Below are 18,453 nucleotides of genomic sequence, written 5' to 3' on the forward strand. Positions count from 1 at the left end.
ACCTCTGAATTCCTGCTCTTCCCAGACATCCACTGGGGCCATTGAAGGGGCTGTGAACACCATGATCTACTACTTCATACTTGTGCCAGCTTCAAAACTGTTGTAGTTTAAATTTTGGGGGGGATCCCAGGGAGGGTTCCCCGGGAGCCCCCCGGGCTCTAGGGTCGTGGGTGTTTGTGTGCTGGCAGGTAAAGAGACTTCAGACGGCTGCTGAGGTGCTGATGAGATGAGGGTTTATTCACTGAGGGAGAAGGGAAGGGAAGGGGAGAGGGATGGGGAGGAAGCAGTCTCTGGAGACCACCAGGGCAAAAGAGGAGGAGCCCTCTCTGTTTGCACCCTTAACACTGAGGTTCAAAGGGGCGCGGTAACATTCTACAGCCAATGAGGTTACAGATACAGGATACTGCAGGGAGGGTACAGACTTGGGGTAAACCATACATTTTCCAGGGGTGAGCCAGAGCAAACCATTTCCATAAAATGCAATCCCACACAAAACGACGTCTTGCAAAACAAGGAGTTGCTTGTCATCTTCAAACAAAGAGCTAAGAAAATATTTAACTTTGGCAGAACTGTATTGTAAACTTCACAACGGAAAACTTACTTTCAAGAAATTATTTACAAAATAAACAACAAGCCAACTTAATGCTATCATGAAAAATTTTCATTTCAAATGTTTACTGTGCTCATTTTAAGTAATTCAGAAGAACGTTACATAATGAAAAATGTAGGATGTTAGGAGTTATTGGAGTTTTTTCAATAATAAGAATAACTGCTTAATTTATTCTGCAGCTGAATATTAATCCTAGCAGTGGAAAACTTCATCAGTTATAACATGATTTTTGAGAGCTTAGATGAGCTGCATATTACCTACAGATTGCAACTCAACTCACTAAATAAGCAGAACTGGGGTGAATGATTTTTTTAATATTATAAGACAAAAAATAAAGAAATAAACAAAAAAGAGATTTATATTGCAGTAGAGAGATATGACCAATAAATTAGAAGAAAGAACTATATTATTAATCGGGGAGGAATTAGACTTAACTAAATCGTATAAAGCATTTGCAATTTTCAGTGAGTAACTTTCAAGTCTGTAGCACACTTGACTGCATCTTGTTGGATTTTGTGCTTAAAATGTTTTTCTAACAGTCCACTGAGTTATGAAAGTACAATAAGTTCTTACCATGGGAGGAAAGGTGCATTTCTTCAGAGCATTGCAGAACTAAAAATAGATTGCTATTTCTCCCACATGAAATATGCTACTCCATACAACAGGACTGAATTTATTTTTAGGTACCAAGGTCTTATCAGTGTTCCTTCATATCAGCTGTGTCAAGCCTTTATCACAAATGTAGTTTATAAAAGAACCAAAAAAATTGTTACCTCTCACTGTCAGATACACTTAAGGAATAATTCTGTGAAAGATTTAATACACAGTCTAAAATAAATTAGAAAGTGATCAACAACTATAGCTTTCATCTATTTCTATTTTCAATTTCCATCTCACTTTGAGGACTGATCATCTTCTGTATGGCTTCATAAATATTATTATAAATTCTTTCCTTCTTTTTTTTCCCTATAAAATTATTTTTCAGGCTCTGTTCACCTTTAGGCTAATAGTACCGTGCCTAAGGAATACCCAAAACAAATATTTTGCCTTTGTTTAGGTCAATGAAAGATTTCATGGATTGTTGACAAATATATGATGCTGGATCACACATCATTTCAGCATTTTCTATTTTCAGTGAGGAGCGCAATATAGAAGTTCATATCAAATTATGAAAACTGGCAAAATCTGAAGCTTTTATTTTATGTTCCATATTTCAAATGTTATTATGAATAACATTTAGGAGGAGATATTTGGATCTGTTTAAGCAATAGAAATAAGCGAGCTTGTATATATTTTTGAATCATGAGATACCGTGCATGGAATAGATGGATTTTTTTCCATCTATTCTTACTAGCAGCCGGTCATCTGGTTCAATGAACTGATTTTCAAAAGAGCAGTACATTTTGCTGAATAATGTTTCTATGACTTCAGATAAGTAACGCATTGGAAACTAACACAATATTTTGTTGTCTCTGTTAGAGCTCAGAGAACTTGTAGGAAGCCTAAATGGAGACCAAAGCTGTCTGAGTGGCTTTAGCAGGTTTTCTGAAACTAATAATAACAGGTATATTAAGAAGCCACCATCAACCTTCTTTCAATTGCTTGTAACGTCATCACAGTACACTCAATTTTAAATTTTCAGATATGGTCTTTATCTGTTGTTCTCAAGTTCCACAAAGTTTAGTAAAAAAACTGCTGTGTTTTCCTGAACTAAGCTGAGTTACTTAGTATAGTAGTGAGAAAATGTGTTTCTGGCAATTTCAGAAATATATATATTTATTTTGTATTTTTTTTTTTAATAATTCCTCAGTTTTGCTATACTGGTGGTACTGTGTGTGCTTCAACTCTTCCCTGACTTGCATGTAGTATATGTACAACACCACAGTATTTAAATATTGAGGCTGCATTCATCTTAAATTTCCAGCATTAATGTATAGTGGAGCCACCAGGTACAGTCCATAGCCTGAAACACAGGAAGCCCTGTGATTGGTAAGGATCCCTAAAGAAGCCCTCCTAGTTTTGGTGAAAACAAACAAAAGAATATTCTCATTGGTGAATACCCAGAAGAACCTGAACAGCAGAATTTTCTTGCTAAAGCTAAAATTATGTCAGGATATGCACATAAACTCTACAGACTGCAGCTCCCTGTGTTCCCTTATAATATCCAAAGCACAGACAACTTCAAGCAGCAGGATTCATCCTCTTTCTCTGAGCTTTCTGCACCAACATCCCATTGAGACTAGGAAACAAAGACTTCATGGGTGGGATACTTTTTTACTTTTTGAAGACCGTCTAAAAGCCTTTTTAACGCACCTTAGTACCCACTGCAGAGCAAGTACCAAGTGTGCTCTTGTGTGCACATTCTGGGTGGATGCATAGTGGCATAGGAGTACCCAGGTAGCTGTATTGGGTTGATGGTTGCTCCTACTACCTGCAGATTGAACAATTCCTGCATCCTATCTGCAAAGCAGGCAAAACCTTAAATAGTCAGGAATCCAAGTCCACAGCTCTTATACTACCAGTGGTCCTGATCTACATGAATGAGGAACAAATTTGAAGAAACCCCTTTCAACGTGTACCTTCTGCTTTTCCCAATTGCCTACCTCAAAAGTAACATGATTACATCCCCAGAAAAAATTTCTATAGGCTGTCACTCAGAATATTAGCTGTGAGAGGAAACAGCACAGCAATAGTAAGGATTGAATGAGCACAGAAGCATATGTTTTCTATTGCCAGGACTCAGATTTTACACTGTATGTTCTTGTGTCAACTGTCTAGTTTCAGTTCACTCCTTCAAGGTCTCTTGTCCTCTCATGAAGCTACTGACCAGTTACTGGCCTTTTCTTCTGGTTTGTGCTGAAAGTAAAAAACTTCCCAAACTATCAAGTATAATGATATTTGAATTAGATTTGCAGAACGTGTTATTTTATGCTCTGTTCCTGTCTTGAACATTTTTTTTCAAAACATGCAGTGCTTTTCTGTTCAACTCCTATGAATGAAAATTGTCAGTTCAAGTTTATGAACCCAAAGTACCTGAAAGAAGTGATATTGTAATATTCTTGGAGCTTGCTGGTAGTGCATAATACAAATTATGGCAAAGTCAGTGTAAAAAGACAGTAACATAACTACATTTTATAATATTTCTTTTGAAGGTTAGAGAAAAATACAAAGCAGTCAAACAATATCTTGCATTGAAAGAACTCATATAGCAAAATCTGTGTGTTATCCGCTCACTAAATTTCTCATTGATCTCCTTTGGTCTAGGTCTCCTGCAAAGGAGCTTCATTAATTTGTACCCATCAACAATCTGTTCTGTGCATTCCTCCTTTCTCTTTGTTTCGTCTCACAGCCATAGGTTTCAGATTACATGACTAATTCTTTCACTGAATTGAAAGTTCCCTTTTCACTTGTGAGTAATTTCCAGAAGATGGATTTCACATACTATTTCAGTTGACATTAAAGAAAATAGTCATTGATTTTTTTGAGTATTCACACTTTTTCCCTAGTTGATGTTTTGTAAGGTTTACATGCATATATGCCAGGCAAAGTGAAAAATGAAAAAGGATCTCAAAGTTTAGGGGTTTTTTGCTTATTCTGAACTTGATTAGAGGAGCACTGAGAAATTGTATAATTTTGTTTTAGCAGATGGTGTTTATGATTTCATTTTAGCAGACTGTATTTTTCTCTTGTCTAGGTGATGCTCTGAGACCTATGGAATTGTACTGTTTTAGAACAAAAACTTCTACAGAGCATAGGCATAAACAAAGCCTAAATCTGTCTCAATATTGTAATATGAGAACCATCCATGAAGAGGTAAATAAATAAATCATATTCAAAATTGCAAAATACCAACAATAACAACACCAAAGTCATTTATGCAACCAAGTCAGTTAATATATTTACATTAAAATAGTGGTCAAATATCTTCTCAACATGTTTGATGATTTAGCAGAACCACAGCCATTTCATGGTGTGGTGGCTTTTAAGTGCTCTGCTTCAGAATAAATTGTAGGTAAAATGATATGTGTTTATTTCTATTTATGCAAAAGTGCCACAGGTTATGCACAAAGAAGGCAAGCTATGCCATCTACAAGGCATCATCTCTGCTGGTATTTTCAGTAGGGCTATTTTTCTACTACTTTTATTATTTAGATTAATGAAATCATTATACTCAAAACGTCTCTTATTAGCAGCACTTTTCTTGTTCTAATACTATTTTTTATAACTTGGTAACTACTGAGAGGGAGAAATTATTGCCATTTTTAGTCATCAGATAGTCTGACAGACTGCACCCATCAGGGTCTAAGCCTATATTTAAGTATGCTGCTGCTGTTGAGAGCAGAACTTGACCTTTTCAAAATATGTCTGTGGTTTTGTTTTTCTAGTCTTAGTTTAAGAGTGAGAGAGGAGGACAGAAGCATACTGAGCACTTATCAAGAAGCTGGTGTGATTTTGGATATGCAGGGAAGGTATCAGATTTGAGAATGATAAAATTACATTTGAAATAGGAAATAGTTTGACAAGACTGCATGCAATAATTCTGTATCAAAGACTTAATATGAAAGTACATTAGCATTAGGATAATTTCAGGGAAATGTTTCCAACAAAGCACACTGATGTAGCCAGGCATGTAGCTAGCACACAAATTGAAGAAAAACATCAAATCTTAAGTTTATCACAGAATTGTTGCCAAATTTTAGGAACCCTGTAAACATGGACAAAGAGTCATGTTTATGAAAGGGACATTGTTTATTCTGCACAGGTACAAGGTGGAATTTTTCCATAAGTCAAGCATAGCTGGGAGCTAAAGGAAGAGAATTTGTAAATTGAAATTTAAATAAACCCACCTATCTAATACATGGTTACCTCCTACCTAATGTAGCTTCATTTAGCTTGTGCAACATTATGCAATACTTGTTTTCTGTACCTATGTGGGTCTCTTCTGGTGGTCTCAGGACATCAGATTGTGCAGCAAATAAGATGTGATCTGCAGCTCCAAATATGTCTTAAACAATTGCCAAACAGGATATAAAATACAAAATATTTCCATAAGCACTAAGCAACACCTGCTGAACATACTTGATAATATCTGTTTCATTCAAAAGACAGGATAAAGGTGTGAATGACACCATCAACTTCCATCTACAACGAAGGTCAATTGAAGGGACAAAGAATTCTGCTTATAGACATCAGGATGAATCCAAAAGATAGGTCATAGATGGATTCATGCAACATGGGCATATAGTAAAGAGAACAAACACAGGTGATTGTTTAGCTCACCGACTTAGAAACAGTTGGACTCTTAAAAAATGAAGTAATGAAGTGTCAGCTTAATTTGTTTGCTGTGGTGGTTTGTTTGTTTCTTTGGGGGTTTTGTTTGTTTGTTTGGGGTTTTTGTTGGTTTTCACTTTTAATTACCATGGAACTTTTGACCACTTCATCAGAACATGAAAATTTCCTTTAGGTTAATTGGTTTGGTGAGAACCAGATGTTAAATGAGAGGCATATTATTTCCTTCTCCTAGCTTTGAGAAAATCCCCTTTAAGTGCCATATTTCTAGATTAGGAGAATCCAGTTCGCTCCTTCAGTTTCCCATCTTGGTTTATGTTTCCAATTTGTTGTCTGTACTGAGAAAGGGATTCAAAATTTTATATATCAATACTATAAACTGATCATCTAAATAAAATTCTAACAATAGATATTGTTTTAAGTAATGTCTCTGGATACTTTTGGATTTATAGTTCTTTAAATACTGTAAAATGATAAGAAAATATTTTAGAAATCAGCAGTAAAATTTAAGTTTATTGAAAGATTGGAGGAACCAGAAAGGCATGTTTGTGCTTTGGATCTATCTGAAAGGAAAAAATCCAGCTGCTGAATGGTCATCACAAATTGCCTTCAATGGTGTTAAGGCCATAAAATTTCATATTTTTTCTGCCCCTCTCTCTCACAGAGAAGCCATTAATATTTCATTTTATCAGGTTTAAATTTGGACTAGACTTCATATGTGGTGGACTGAGCCCACTTCGTGACTTTAACAAGGTTGTTCTAGATTACTGATCATATGGGTGCAAGCACACTCTACACCAGCCTGGGCTTTTGATACTGCAAACATGCCACCTGTAGAAGAACTTGTGGCCCTTAGGTATAAAGTAGCTGTGTTATGCCTTCTATCTGTGGAAGGCAATAATGAAAGTGGGACATGTATAATCACTGAACAATTTTTTACAAACCTGCTTTGCTTGATAAGAAATTATCTGGAAGAACACACCTGATAACCAAACCTCAAATGAAGTCTTGAGTGTGTGGAGTAAAGTGTAATCCATTCTAAATTCCCATTGTAGCACTTCTCCATTATTTTGCAGTTGTTATTACCACACATCCCTGTTTGTGGTCTGTTTCCTCTTCCTTCATGGAGCAGACATCATAGTGGGACTATTTCACGGAAGTTGAGTTTAAAAATACATTAACATCTCAGGTCTTGAAATATATTTGATCCAGAATTTTCCAGTTAACCTATCTGTTGCACAAAAAGCCTAAAATTTGGGTCCTCTGAGAAAGGTATTATTCAAGTTGCATATCCCTTCCAAAAAATGCTGCAAGACTTAATTAATTAGTGATTATTAACTGCTCAGGGTCTTCAGATGAAGAGTACTGTATAATTGCTTGGATTTACCATTGTGTTTATTGATGATAACTGTGCTTTCCTTTTCTCTTACGGGAGAGAGAACACAACTAATGATTTCAAACTTGAATTTCTGACTATGAAGATGGAGACTTTGTTTCTTTTTCATTTTTACCTATCTAATTTCAAGTTTAAAAACATATTTCTTTTCACTAAGGATATATGAAAGATTTGATTTACAGGACAAGCAGGGGATTGGGCCCAGCCAACATGGGTTTGGGAAAGGCAGGTCCCACTTGACCAACCTTTTCTTCTTTTATGACCAAGTGATTTGGCTAGTGGAAAGGGAAAGGCTGTGGATGTAGTCTTCCTGGATTTCAGTAAAGCCTTTGGTACTGTGTCCCACAGCATTCTCTTGGAGAATCTGTGAGTCCACAGGTTGGACAGGTGTGCTCTTTGCTGGGTTAAAAACTGGCTGGATGGCTAGGCCTGGAGAGTGGTGATGAATGGTAACACATCCAGTTAGCAGTCATCTGCTTACTAGTGGGGTTCCTAAAGACTGAGTACTGAGGTCAGTCTTGTTTAATATCTTTATCCATGATCAATATGAGGGGATTGAGGATAGCCTCAGTAAATCCATGAATGACTCTAAGTTGGTTGGAAGTGTTGAACTGCTGGAGGGTAGGAAAGCTCTGCAGAGAGAGAGACCTGGACAGACTGGATCAGTGACACTGTGGCTAATTAAATGAAGTTCAACAAAGGCAAGTTTCAGTCACATCCAGGTCCTGCATTTCAGTCACAATAACCCCATGCAGCACTACAGGCTGGGGAAAGGGTGGCCAGAAAGTGGTGCAGGAGAAGAACCTGGGAGTTCTGCTCAATGGCAGCTGAGCGTGGGCCAGCATGTGCCCAGCTGGCCAAGAAGGCCAGCAGCATCCTGGCTTGCATCAGGAGTAGTGTGGCCAGCAGTACCAGCACAGTGATTGTCCCCCTGCACTTGGCACTGGTGAGGAAGGCTGCACCCATTTCCAATTCTATCTTCAGTTTGGGGCCCCTCAGTACAAGAAAGATGTTGAGCAACTAGACAAGAAGAAATGGTCTTAAGCGGTGCTAGGAGAGGTTGAGGTGGGACATCAGGGAAAAATTTCTTCACCAAAAGGGAGGTTAAGCATAGGAACAAGCTGTTCATGGAAGTGGTAGAATCACAATGCCCAGAAGTGTTCAAGACTGGATGTGGCACTTAGTGCTGTGGTTTAGTTGACATGGTGATGTTCAGTCAAAGGTTGGACTTGATGATCTTGCCGGTCTTTTCCAACCCTAATACTTCTGTTATTACTGATAGCTCACACACAGTAGCTTACCCCAAAGTAGGCTGTTAAGAGTGCAGCTGCATCAAAACCTAGGTACATAGCAACCTTGGCAGCTGAAAATGTAGAGACACTTTTCCATCACAAGTCTGTAAATTATGACTGCACTCCAACTGAACTGAGATCAGGGGTGCACCACATAAGAAGCAAATGGGTTGGAAGCTGTTCCTTATAACCTGTAGACTGTATTTCACTTTTATTGAAGGAATGTTAAATTTTATTTTATCACTGTGGTGAGTTGGCCCTGGGTGAATGCCAGGTGCCCACCAAAGCTGTTATATCGTTCTATTCCTCAGTTTGGCAGGGGAGAGAAAATATAACAAAAGGCTCGTGAGTTAAGGTGAGGGCAGGGAGAGATCACTCACCAGGCACCATCACAATCAAAAAAGACTTGACTGGGGAGATTAGTTTAATTTATTACTAATCAAACCAGAGAAAGATAATGAGAAATAAAACTAGATCTTAAAAAGATCTCTCCCCTACCCTTACCTTCTTCCTGGGCTCAACTTTCTATTTGCCCTCTCTCCCCAAAAGGCACAATGAAATGGTGGATGGGGGCTGAAGTTGGTTCATCACAGGTTGTCTCTGATGATCCTTCCTCCTCAGTGGGAGGACATCTCACATCCCACTCTGCTCCAGGTAGGGTGTCTTCCACAAGATGCAGTCCTTCAGGAACAGGCTGCTCCAATGTAGGTGCCCTGTGGGGTCACAAGTCCTGCCAGCAAACCTGATCCAGCCTAGGCTGCTCCTTGGTCTACAGATCTTGCCATGAGCCTGCTCCAGCTCAGGCTTCCCATGGAGTCAAATCCTTCTCCAGTGTAGGTTCCTCCATGCTGCAGGTGGATCTCTGCTCCATGGACTACAGCAGCACAGCTGCCTTACCATGGTCTTCACTTTGGGCTGCAGAGAATTCTTCTCTGGTGCCTGGGGCACTTTCTTCCCCTCCTTCACTGACCTTGGTGTTTGCAGAGTTGTTCCTCTCACATATTCTCACTGCTCTCTCTGGATGCAGCCGAGCATTGTTTCTTTCCCCCCTTCTTAAATACATGACCCCAGAGGTGCTACCACCACTGCTGATGGGTTTGGCCCTGGTCAGTGGTGGGTCCATCCTGGAACTGTCTGGCATGGGGAAAGCTTCTGGCAGCTTCTCTCAGAAGCCACCTTGTAGCCCCCTACAAGCAAAGCTTTGTCATACAAACACAGTGCAATCACAAAAAGAACAAAAGACACAAAATGGCTTTAGACTTTTTTTTTTTTAACTCCCAAACAACGCTTCATGGAAAAAGAGATTTTCAGTTAGAGCCATCAACATAATTAAAATGAATCTGAAATTTTAAAATTTAACAGTGTATTCCTTGTCTCTAAATTTTGTTCCAAATGAAAGAGAAAAATTTCTTTGAGACGCAAAAATAGGATTCCTTACACGGAAGTATCCTTGTTATCCAGTTTGAGCTGAACAATATATTTAATTCATACTTTGTGATGTATACACAGTTTACCAGGTTTTTTTTCCTGCTGTCCAAACTGATTTGAGAAAACATAATGAAAGGGATCATATTTTGAAGTTCCTTTTCTGCCTGTAAATGGACCCTAAACCTTTTCTGTAAGATTTTACATTTTATTTGCTTGAAGTAAAACTTCACATTAAAAGTCCATTTTTTTCCTAAAGACTTAATGCATGGATTAGGTAACTAATCTACTTATTGTAGGATTCTGTGGCTAGTCATATTTATATGGTTTTAAATTGAATGCTCAAATTCATGAAAAAAATCCAATGAGAACTATTGAAGATACCACTTTTGGCTCAAATATGAGCTGCTAATTGCTGGAGGCTGGGAGAATATCAGCATGTAGTTTGCCTAATTTTATACTCTTCCCTAAATGTCTGATGTTGAGTGCTCCCTGAGACTGTGAATTCTTCTGGATTTTTCTTCCATAAGGTCAGTTTTTCTTCTGGCCTTATGGTTAATCCAGGCAGAGTCCATATAGTTACTTCCCTTGTTACAGGAGAGAACAGTTAAGCTTAGTACTGAGCACTGTTCAGAAGATCTGTTCCATCAGATTTTCAACATAACTTTTAAGCTACCAGAACTGCTTGTCCCTTGCTTAACCTAAACACAGCTATTCCTAAAATGGCATCTCACCCCTCACTACTTTCTTTTCTTAAAGGGAACATGAGGTCAGCTTCATTTGCTGGGCTCCACTTTTTGTAATGCTGTGCAAGCAGGTTTTGCAAAGTACTGTGCCGTAGCTAGAAGTGGATGTAAAATAACAATATTTCAGTGTTAGTTCCCAGAGAAGATACACTTAAGTATGGAAGAAGGAAATTTGAAAATCAATGTGCCATTTAATTGCTTTTATTTCCTCAAATGACTGACCAATGAAAAAGCCATTTTGTTTTTAATGTGGGTTTTGGTGAACCATATCCCAGAACAGAAAAAAAGAAAAAAATCACAGGCCTATAATTTTCTCTCCCTCTGACTTTGCATTGCTCTGGGACTACTAAGTTTTGTAGCATCCAAATTGTCGAAGTGACTGTATGAGATACAACATTTGAAACCTCTTAACTAGTTGTAAATCAAAGCTTTCCCACATTTTACAGTACATTTATTTAAGAAAATCATATGTATATAGTATCTTTCAACCCAAATGATACAATAGAATTTTACAAACTGGATTTGTTTCTATCAGCATCAAGATTCAGTCATCTCTGAGAGGTTAAGAAGATGGCAAAATAGCAACTTCAGCTATCACAGGGGCAAACACACACTGGCTAGGACTGTTAAGGCAAATCCCCCCATCAGAGCAACTGTCACCTCATTTTCATCAGCTGAGAATGGTTTCTTCAACATCTTGGCTCTTTTTCTTTCCTTATATCATAAGATTATATCATACAATCTGTGTTATTTATCTAAACCAGATAAAGTTACGATGTCCTTCCAAGCAAGTGAATTTACCAAAATGTTTTGTGACCTAGTGGCATAGGAGAATCTTGGACAAATGCACGCCTAGTCTAGTGCATATCCTACTCCTTCCTGCCACTGGATTTTTCTGAGGTTTCCTATTTGAGGATCTTTCTGTGCACATGCAGGGACTGGAATTCATCTCTTATCCCTGTCTCTTATCCCCTCTTTGGGGTAAAAAGACTCAAATAGGGCAACACACAGACCAAAACTTCTCCTTTTTATAACATCAATTAAATGATGTAACTATAGGTACAGACAAAGTGATTGCAAATCTTGCAACAAAGAACAGGGGTAGACATGTCAAGCAGTCATTCATCTTATTCTTTGATGTGGAAAAATTGAGTGGTTGTAAGGAGTGAACTGTAATTCAAATTAAATGAAACTTGAGTTTACTAGATCTGAATAGTCACATGAGTGCTTCCACTTATTTAGATACCCTCAGTCAGAAGCGTTGATTTATATAAGCTCTACAACAAATGGCATAATATTTGACATGAGAGTTTTTAAATGTTTTTTAAAAATTCTTTCAAAAGGTGTTGCAGACAGCATGCAGTGGTTTTGTTTTGCTAAGTCCAGATTTTTTCAAGAATATTGCACAAATAATTTTTCATCCATTATATTTGGTGCTGAAGAAGAGAATTGCATTGTCTGATACTTGTCATTCCATATTTGCTCTCCTGTTTAAGACATTTCAGTCTCTCTAATAGGAGCATAAACAAACTCTCAGATTCAGAGGTTCACACCATGCATAGCAATTACTGGAAATAAAATATACATAAAATTCATAGGCACAGTTTGTATCAAATGTCTAACAAATGCAATAACAGAAATCTGTGAATTTTATCCTTGTTTTAACAATTTATGAATTGTTAATGATGACCAAAATACTCATATGCAATGGACTGGAATGCTGGAAAAGTTGGCCCAAAACCTATGGTCAGGCATAATTTCAAAGGTTGTCTATAATCCATACAATTATAGGAATGTTTCAGATAAAGTGTAAGCTAGTAAGATAATTATACATTTAATCTAGTTTCTATGCATATACACCTTCACAACACTAAGCTAACATTTACTTCTGTGTCCTTATACTGCTAGGGGATTGTGTCAATTTAGGAAAGCTTGTAATATGCAAAACTGTTGAAAAGCTGCTTTATGAATAGGCCAGGTTTGTATCAGGAGACCTTTAACACTATAGCTGAGAGATGACTTTCAAAAATGTTCTTGGACCGGAGCACCAGCAAATACAGACTTTCCAATTAAACTTTGTTTTTTTCTTAGTGTTTATCAGTATAAGTTTGCTCAGCTGGGATTGAAGGACTCTGGATGTGACTTTCCTTAGGAGCTGCTCAGGTGACAAATGCTCTTATGTTCTACCGAATCCTCACAGTCTTCTCTGGGTGGGATCTTGTGACTTCTGCATCTTCCACCTCATGCTGACAGCTTCAGTAAGTTACTCTCCTGCATCCAGCCCTTAGGAGCTGATATTGAGCACAGCCTGCAAGCTGCCCCTGCATGAGGTAGTGTCAGCTTGCCTTCTCCAAAGTGTTTGTAAGACTTCTGTCTCTGCTCTTCTCTGCTCTATAGCTGCTCAGGTTAAAGTAAAACTTTAACAGAGGAATTACTTTGTTGCTCCTCATCCTGCAGTGGGTGGTACCTCTATGACTTTTAAACTTTTAGACCACTGTCTGTAAACGAAGACTGCTTATGGTTACAAAAAAATTCTGCTTACTATTTTATGTAATCTAACATTTATATGCCATGTAACATCTCTCCTGTCATGTATTGTAGGGTTCATTCTGTTTTAGAGTAAATGTAAATAAAATGACTAGGTTCATATACTTTCCCATTTCAAATGAGTATGGATTTATGCAATACTCCAGTGGAAGACAGACCTGCCAGTGGTAGGGAGACTGGAATTAGGACCTTTAAGGTCCTTTCCAACCCAAACCATTCTGTGATTCTACAATATTTTCTGCAGAAAATTTTCATGTTCTGTCAAAAGTACAAGGCTTTTCCTCAGCACATACACATTCAGGTTATTTTTTTCTAATACTCTTAGCTTATTCTTCCTCCTTGAGATGGTTGAATTCTCTAATAAACTATATTTCTTAAAAAATATTAATCCAGATATGAACCCTTCGTGGTTAAGATTGCTGTATCACTTGTAGTTGTATACTTGCTCAGATTTCTTATGGGCTTGCTGTGAGTTTTTCTCTGAGATCTTGTCTATATTTTCGTATTTTCGTATGTTCTCCCTTCATGGTTTGGTGTGTCTTTTACCTGATTTTTTCTAATGATTTTCTAAATCAGAGCACTCTTGAGTTTGTTGTCTTGTTTTTTGTCTGATATTTGTTTGAATAAATTCTGTACACTCAGTGAAGAATATTTCTTTCAATGTAGCAGTTTTTGATACCCTTGAGGATATTTTGATACCCTTGAGGATCTTGTGATTAAATACGTGAGCAAAGGAACCCAAATTTTTCAAACAGAACATATTGTGAATATTTCAGGTGAAACATATTTTCCAGTACTCATGATATTATAATTGAATGCATTTATAATTTAGAGGAAAAAAATCTGTACAGAAAATATGCAGAAAGAGGTTTAAATTCATGAAGAAATTTAATAAGTAAGTGCAAGTTATACTATACAAATTTCATTTGTTATAGAGGGATTTTCAGGCTTTTCTGTTTGCAGAACCTTAAATATCTATCTGAAAAACACTTTTCATTATAAGACTTATCGTTTTTATATCAAAAATCTGATGATTTTCAGCATTAGTTTGCAACAAATTTATTTTCCTTCCAGGATGGCTTAACTTTTATTGCTAATTATTCTCCTAGTTCTTTTGTAAGGGAATATTGACATTTCTCATGTTATCTCCTCAGTTTTAGTTTCCCTGACTTTTTCCTCTATTTCTGCTGTATTAAAGGAATCAGTCACAGTGTTGATGCTCAGCAAGAGCAAGGCTGACTTTGTGATGTGGGGCAGAGGAGTGCTGATGCTGTAAATACAAAAAAGCCCTGTGGGTTATTTTGTCACAAGGTTCTCTATTGCCCTGATCAATGAGTCCATCTCCACAAGGGGAAGATTTGCATGGAAAGACTTCTTTGTTTTATTTGGATTTTTGTTTTTAAGTGGAATTTTGTGTTCACAGATTATGTCAGGTAAAAAGAAAGGGTCTGAAGTTCAGCCTTTTGCTGCAGTTGTAATCCTTTGTCTCTCTGTTAAAAATGCTGTACAGGATGTCAGCTATGACAAGGGTATCTGTCTGCAAGGTACTACTTGGAAACCATCAAATGAGATTTGAGGCAGAGACCTTCAAAATGTCAGATTCTCTACTCTACCAGAATGCCAACAGGCCTCTGTGCAACCAGTTGTGTGTGACTTATGTCACAGAGTGTCACAGGTTAGCATCAGTGTGGACAGATGCAGATATCAAAAACAGTTGATCGTGATGTCCCTGAGGAAAAAAGAAAAAAGACATTAAAAATATAATAAAAATCCTATTCCGTACATCTGGGAGAACAGCACACTACTTGCAGTTGGACAGGTGCATGGTCCTTGAACTGGTCGTTAAGAAAATAATGAAATCTGTCTTTTTGACTAATATTGCATATGGAGAAATATATTTGAGACAAAAGCACAGCAGCTTTCTTTGTTACTTAACATTTTTGTGTGTATTTATTTCTGGCATATGGTACTAATCTGACAGATTTTAGAAGATGAAACCTTGTTCACAGGATCCGTCTGGTATCACCTCTAGCCTTTGAGAAAACAGTCACCACATGTGTCTTGTAATCCTCACCTTCTCAAATATGCAGACATTTCAGCAGGAGAAAGTTATTGGAAAAAGTGTGACATAAAAGAAAATAAGCGATTTTTGTATCTTGTGTGTTTTATGTTGTTCATCCAGTGATTTATGAATTGCTACACTTGATCTACCCCAGTTCAATATGGAGAATTAGCTTCTCTCTCTCCAACCTCACTTGCAGACTTCAGCCTTGCTCCGTGTACTAACCGAGGTGGTGAGCCTTGCTGCGAGGAGGCTGGACAAAATGCTGTGTGCCATGACACCCTTCAGTCTTCATAACTTGAGCAGGTCTGTTGGCTCAATGTGTCTCTGTTTTCCAATTTCATCAGAACTTGACGGTCACTTCATCCCCACAATCCCCTGATCCTCTAGCATTTTATGATGAGCCTTAAGTCCTGCATAGTACATGAGCTCATTGACAAAATAAGAGGAACAAGGAGGATTATACATTGTTCCCATTAAATGTAAATCCTTTCAACAACAGCTGAGCAGAAAAGCAGTGTTACTTCACAGGGAAGTTTACTTTGGACAGAAGTGCTTAAAAAGACTGCACTTTAGTTTTTAACTATGCCAAACAATCCCATTTCCTTCCTTTCTCTCTTGTCTGCTCATGCTTAAGGAGCCTGTTTATCCTAAGGAAACCAGGAGTACTATGCTGGTTTTGCACTGTGTTGACTAAAATTATCCAAACAGCCAAGACTGCATCAGGAGAAGTCATGGACAGGTTTGGAAAAATATGGGGATTGTGTGATACTGACACAGGTACCAGTAGCTCTACAATCCCAGTACGATGGGCTACTTCCACAGGAATGGCCCCAGGAGGAAATCGACCCTTGCATTTCTGCTCTGTAAGTATGACAAGTACTCTGACCATTCAATTTGATATCATACTCTGGGAAGAACTTTTAAATCCACTTCCTATTGGTCTTCAATGCTCCCAAAATAAACCTGGTAGGAAAAAGATATCATACCTGAAGAAAACATGACTTCTCTCTCGAGCTGGAAAACCATGCACTCATTAGCTAGAAAATGAGGGCAGAATTTAAGATGGAGATCCTACAAATCTTTGAAATTGCCTTCATTATAGTTAGGGAAGAGTATCTACTGTATGCTACATATGGGCTTGCTTTGGTTACAGTTTTCTTCTCATTCTTCCTGACTATTTATAAAGTTGGGTTCTTTTTATTAGCCTTTCCCCTTGACATGAGCTGGACTGAGTCATCAATTAGTTTGTTTCCATTCATGACTGATTCCATAGCTAGCAATTTTTTTGTGTGTAGGAAACTAAGGAGAACATCAAAAGACACCTCCACAGAAAATCATAATATAATTTCATATTATAATAGCCATGTATAAAATGTAACAATGGAATGTTTTCAGAATAAATTTCTACTAGTGTATTTCAGAAGGACAGCTTGCTGGTTGATTGCAGTTTGAAGCAGACCCAAATACTGACTGAGATGTAATGCTGTGCTTTCATTAGCAGGTGGGAGGGGAGGTTAATGGTAGTTGATGCACTGAGCTTGATTTCCTGACTCAGCTAAAGACTTCCTCTCTCGCTATTTTACATAACCTCTCATCCTTATTTCCTACATCCTTTTAAAAAGTGGGCCAAAGGAAAGCGTAATAAAAGCAGTAATTTCCTCTCTATTCAACGAGATTGACAGCTTTTGCAAAACTCTGTAATTATCAATATTTTGCTGTACCATGCTTGCTACCAAAGTTAAAGCATTCTCCACCATGACCATATATTTCCAAATCTGTTCCAAACCCCTATGTGAATCTATGGTTAAAGAAATGGAAGCTGTAGCAGCTCTTACCTAAACAAGGCTTTGCAAAATATTTCCCACTAGAAGGTAGAAACAGACTCAAACTTGAATAATTTTCCAGGTTTGAAATACAGAGTCGAACAATCGCAACTGATTTCTTCAGTTTATGTTTCACAACTTTCCCATGATTTGGGGCTTATTAAGGTGAACAGCTACAACTTTTTAGTCAGTTTGCATACAGAAATGTGTAAGAGACACACACACTCAGACACCAGCAGTGAAATGTGAAGCCATGTAAAACTCATTGTATCACAGGTTTGAAACTCCAGCCCATAATTATATTCATGGAAACAATTGCTTTCCTTGTTTCTTTGTGTGACCTTTTTCAAGTGGGATGATTTTCTAACATGCATCAAATGTCACAGTGTTTTGAAAGACCAAAAATAATTGTCATTCACAAAGGTACTTAAGCACACATCTTTAATGGGACTGTGCACCTGCTTCAGGCTGTACATGTGCCTAAATACTGAACTGAATCCAGGCCCTGAGGAGGAAAATAAATCCCAGCTGCTCAGACCCTAATTTTCTTCCTTTGTTTTAAAAGTTGAGCAATTGAGAATTGATAAAGTAGCATTTAAAGAGAAAAGGCCTGTGTATGATTTATAAGGTTTTCTAGAAGATACATTAGAAAACATTATGGGATGCAATTAATCAGTGCCTGGATTACTCAAGATACTAAATGCTTTTCTCTTTTCTACTTTCAGCAAGTAAGAGGATAGATCAGGTATAAGTATGGCACATTTTTCTAACTGATGGCATAATTTTCTAGCACCTTTCCTTGATTTATATTCCTGTGTTTATCCAATTTCCTTTATAACATCATCCAAAGCAGAAACATTCGGTACTTGTTATTTAACCTCTATGATACCTTCAGAAACTGGCAGAACAAAGTGGACTCATATTCTTATTGTTGCTTTAGAAGACAATTTGGCAAAACTGAAGGACTGCAACATTCAATTTATGCACTGTTGTTACCATAAAAATATGGACAGTACATTTTTTGCCTTAGAAGAAATAATTTGTCTACTAGCAAGAAAGGTCTCCTGAAAAAACCTCCTGTTCCCAGTAAAATAAATAGGAATTTTGACACTGACATGCAATGCAAAGAACACTCGTTCCTAGTTCATGAATTTCCTGGTATTGGACTGAGCTGTGCAAGAGTCTGGGAACTGTTGGCCAATGTAGCTCATAATTTATTTAGCAAACTATGGAAATCTATACTGGAGAAAGAAAATTCTA

The sequence above is a fragment of the Prinia subflava genome, chromosome 1 (assembly GCF_021018805.1).
Source record: "Prinia subflava isolate CZ2003 ecotype Zambia chromosome 1, Cam_Psub_1.2, whole genome shotgun sequence".
NCBI lineage: Eukaryota > Metazoa > Chordata > Aves > Passeriformes > Cisticolidae > Prinia > Prinia subflava.